Source organism: Myotis lucifugus, unplaced genomic scaffold (assembly GCF_000147115.1).
Source record: "Myotis lucifugus unplaced genomic scaffold, Myoluc2.0 scaffold_594, whole genome shotgun sequence".
NCBI lineage: Eukaryota > Metazoa > Chordata > Mammalia > Chiroptera > Vespertilionidae > Myotis > Myotis lucifugus.
The window spans coordinates 227,937-232,872 of record NW_005871642.1 but is presented as its reverse complement, the minus strand read 5'-3'; positions in this window follow the sequence as shown (position 1 = coordinate 232,872).

Genomic DNA, 4,936 nt, shown 5'->3' with positions numbered 1-4,936 from the left:
GGTGATCTTATTCATAGTTTTGTGACCTTTTTAAAAATCTTTTTTATACATATATATTTTATTGATTTCAGAGAGGAAGGGAGGGAGAGAGAAAAATAGAAACATCAATGATGAGAGAGAATCATTGATTGGATGCCTCCTGCATGCCCCCCTTGAGGATCGAGCCCTCAACCCGGGCATGTGCCCTGACTGGGAATCGAACCATGACCTCCTGATTCATAGGTTCAATGCTCAACCACTGAGCCATGCCAGCTGGGCTTGTTTTGTGACCTTTTTGTTCTCTGTTTCAGGTAAAATAACTCCCTTGAGTATTTCTTGCAATTGAGGCTTTCTGGTGATAAATTCCCTCGGCTTCTTTATCTCTGGAAAAGTCTTTATTTCACCTTCATATTTAAAGGATAGCCCTGACTGGTTTGGCTCAGTGGATAGAGCGACAGCCTGCAGACTCAAGGGTCCAAGGTTCAATTCTGGTCAAGGGCATGTACTTTGGTTGCAGGCACATCCCCAGTGGGGAGTGTGCAGGAGGCAGCTGATTGATGTTTCTCTCTCATTGATGTTTCTAACTCTCTATCCCTCTCCTTTCCTCTCTGTAAAAAAATCAATAAAATATATTTTAAAAAATAAAGGATAACTTTGCTGGATAGCAGCTTCTTTCAGTAGTTTGAATATTCGGTTCCATTCTTTTCTGGCTTGTAGAATTTCTGCTGAAAAGTTTTATGATAACTTAATGGGCTTTCCTTTATAGGTTACTCCCCCCCCCCCCACTGGCTGCCTTAAGAATTCTTTGTCATTAATCTTTGACACTTTTAATACAGTGTATCTTGGAGAAGGCCTCTTTGAATGGAGGTAATTAGATGTTCGCTTGCTTCTTGAATTTGAGGGTCTAGCTCAGCCGTGGGCAAACTACGGCCCGCGGGCCGGATCCAGCCCATTTGAAATGAATAAAACTAAAAAAAAAAAGACCGTACCCTTTTATGTAATGATGTTTACTTTGAATTTATATTAGTTCACACAAACACTCCATCCATGCTTTTGTTCCGACCCTCCAGTACAGTTTAAGAACCCATTGTGGCCCTCGAGTCAAAAAGTTTGCCCACCCCTGGTCTAGCTCTTTCTATAGGTTTGGGAAGTTCTAATTCTCTATTTGTATTAATAGACTCTCAGTTCCCTTTCCATTTCTTCTTTTTCTGGTATGCATATTATTTTGGTATTGCTCGTTCCTATGGAGTCAGGTAGTTCTCATAGAGTTTTTTTCATTTCTTTAAATGCTCAAGAGTTGTTTCATTTTTTAAAATGCTCAAGTCTCTCTCTTCTCCTCTCTCGGTAATTTGTAGATTTCTATCTTCAATATCAATAATTCTTTTCTCCACCTGGTCTGCTCTATTTCCTATGCTTGCTAGTTAATTTTTTATATATTTTTTGAGTTATTCATCTTCAGAATTTCTGTTTGGTTCTTTTTTATAGTTTCAATCTCTTCGGTTAAGTGCTCATTTTCTTCATTTGTTGTCTGAGTGCAATCAATTGCCTGTTAGTTTTTTTTCTTGTATCTCATTGAGTATTTTCAGAACTGCAATTTTGAATTCTCTGTCATTCATATCCATTCATACCATGTGTTCAAGTTTGCTTCCTGGAGATCTTTTATTTTTCTTCTGAGCTGCCTCACTATTTTTGTTATTCATAGTATTTGATGGATTTGTTCTCCGTCAGATGTGTATGAGTGGCATTTCTCTAGTAGATTCATACAAAGAGGTTTTTCTATTATTTTCCAGTAGGTGGTGCTGAGTTTCAAGGTGGTTTTTTTTTTAGCTCTGTGAATTCCCAGTGGTGACCACCACAGCTTCTCTGGCTGCCATCAGTGTAGCTGTGATGTGTTGGGATGGGGTGAGCTAGAGTAACTCTGCTGCCTTCTTTGTTTTGCCCTCCTGGTAATGATGGCCTCAGACCTCTGCATGGTTCTCCCTGTGTACCAACTGGGACCAGTTATAGAATACACCCTTTGTTCAGGGAAAACTGTGATTCTGTACTTGTTCTTGGTTTTGCAGATAATGTGCTCTGCAGCCCAATACTAAGTTGAAGGGATTTGGCTGCTGGCTGGCTACAGGATGGCAGGACGTTGTTTTGTTTCTCTGTCTGGAAGGCCAACTGCCCAACAACCATAGCATCAGCCCAGTGCTGTGTTTTTGCCCAGGTCTCTGGACTCAGCCACAGCTCATATTGCCTACTCCTCAGGAATGCCCACTGAAGCTTTCTGCTCTTCTTGGCTGAAGGGAGCACCAGCCATAAACTGATTCCTCCTGTATCTGGTTTGAGGACTGCCATGAGACCCTGGCTGATGGGCTGCTTCACTGAACTCAGCCCTTCTGTTTTCTCGTCTCCCCCACTTGTCCCTACTTTCCTACCTTTAGCTGATTCAATGTGAAGATCTCTCAGGTGTGCCTTTATGTTGAGCATGGAATCCTTTGTTGAGTTACAGAAAAGGGGGCCTCTCATGCTGCCATTTCTCTACCATCACTCAAGTTGTTTACTTCTTGTCAGCTATGGATTTCCAGTTGGGACCTCACACCTAGTCCAGTAAGTTTCAGCTCTGGCTCACTGGGCTGTTGAAACACTTAAATGATACAATGAGTTTAAAGCACTTATCTCCATACTGGCATGTTCATTAGCCCTTAATAAGCAAATATGACATTGAGTTGAACAGAACACATTTCCCACTGTTGTCCCAGAAAAGGTGAAGCACGAAATACTTCTTTCCTTATGTTTTTAAAACCTTTAAGCAGCAGTGCCAACACTGTGAGAGAGAACAAAATCTCTATGTCTTTTGATTGGAGAAATTAGTTTATTTTTATTTAAAGTACTAGAGGCCCAGCCCACGATTAAATAGTGCGCGTGTAGGGTCCCCTAGGCCTACGTGTCATCAGGGCCATGTCCACCGCCCTGACACCTCGCATGCTCCAGGGACGCTGCCGCCCCTCGCCCTCCACCGGATGCCAGGTTCTCACCTTCCCTGGGTCTGGCGTTCACCCACTTGGAGGATGCCTGTAGGCAGCAGCCCCATTGTGAAGCCGCTCTCGGCGCCCTCCCCTTTGGCCATGACCCACGGGCCACACCATCTGGTATCGGGATGCCGGGGTGTCCTTCTGCTCCACTGGCCTCTGTTCTGCGGGCCGCCACCACAGTCTCCCTGCAAGAGTAAAGCCGGCAGGCTGGCGGCACACGTGAGTGCACACTCTCTTACACTCCCCCTTGCACCTCTCAAAGGTTAGCCCGCCCTCTCGAATCCAGCCAATCCGCTCGCCCACCGGCCTCTCCTCCCAACTGCCTTCCCAACCACCCTGGAGGCTCTCAGTCTTTTGAGCCAGTTCTGAAGCCGGGACCTTGCAACCCGGTGGTGAAGAAGGGGAGGGCGGTGAAGGCGGGGAGGGCCACCTGACACACCGGCAACTGAAGTCAGAGGCTGAGTGTGAGCACAGCTCCACTCTGTTCCCTCCCATGGAGCCTGTCCTATTCCCTCTGCGCCAAGTGCTCAGGTCCCGCCCCTCCCTGACGTCAAGGGCCTATTCTGCCTCATCATTCGCTGCCTCCTGGTGATGGATTCTGATGGCGGTGAGGAGGCTTTTATTAGTAAGATTATAGGTAGGGGTATACTTATTACCATTTTGTTAATCATTTTCTGGCTGCTTTATAGTTCCTTTTGTTCTTAACTTCATCTCTTGCTGTCTTCCATTCTCATTATCTTTTGTTTATTTACTATAGAGTGTTTCTCCCCTTTGGTGTATTTGCTATATGTTTTTGCCTTTGTCATTATCACAAGGCATATATATATATATATATATTAGAGGCCCGGTGCACAAAAATTTGTGCACTTGGGGGTAGGGGGTCCCTCAGCCCGGCCTGTGCCCTCTCGCAGTCTGGGACCCCTCGGGGGTGACCACTTGCTGCCTTAGGCCTGCTCCCCGGGGGATTGGGCCTAAGATGACAATCAGACATCCCTCTGGCAGTGCGGCAGCCCTCGGGGGATGTCCACTTGCCAGTGGGGAGCAGACCTAAGCTGCAGTCGGACATCCTTAGTGCTGCTGAGGAGGCAGGAGAGGCTCCCACCACCACCGCTGTACTGGCAGCCATCAGCCTGGCTTGTGGCTGAGCAGAGCTCCCCTATGTGGGAGCGCACTGACCACCAGGGGGCAGCTCCTGCATTGAGCGTCTGCCCCCTGGTGGTCAGTGTGTGTCATAGTGACCAGTCATTCCCAGTCTTTCTGCTGTTAGGGTCAATTTGCATATTACCCTTTTACTATATAGGATAGAGGCCTGGTGCATGGGTGGGGGCCGGCTGGTTTGCCCTGAAGGGTGTCCCGGATCAGGCTGGGGGTCCCGCTGGGGTGCCTGGCCAGCCTGGGTAAAGGGCTGATGGCTGTTTGCAGCTGGTCACACCCCCTTCAGGGTGGGGGTCCCCACTGAGGTGCCTGGCCAGCCTGGATGAGGGACTGAGGGCCGTTTTCAGGCTGGCGGGTAACTGAAGCTCCCAGCCTCTTTTTTTTTCTTTTTTTCTTTTATTCTGGGATTTATTTACCTTCTATAGCTCTCACTGGAGCTGAGAGCCGGCTCCAGCTCTGAGGCCTGGCTCCAGCTCTGAGGCCGTGGCTCGCTGAAAGCAGGTATCTGGGTTTATTTACCTTCTATAATTGAAACTCTGTTGCCATCACTGGCGCTCTAAGCTCTGAGGCCCCGGCTGGCTGAAAGCAGGTATCTGGGGTTTGTTTAGCTTCTATAATTGAAACATTGTTGCTTCTGGAGCTCAGAGCTGGGCCGCAGCAGGCGAGGAACCTTGGCTTCCTCCATCACTGGAGCAAGCAAGCCTCCTGCTCGCTTCAGCTGCATGGCTGCCGGCCGCCATCTTTGTTGGCAGTTAATTTGCATATCTTACTGATTAGCCAATGGG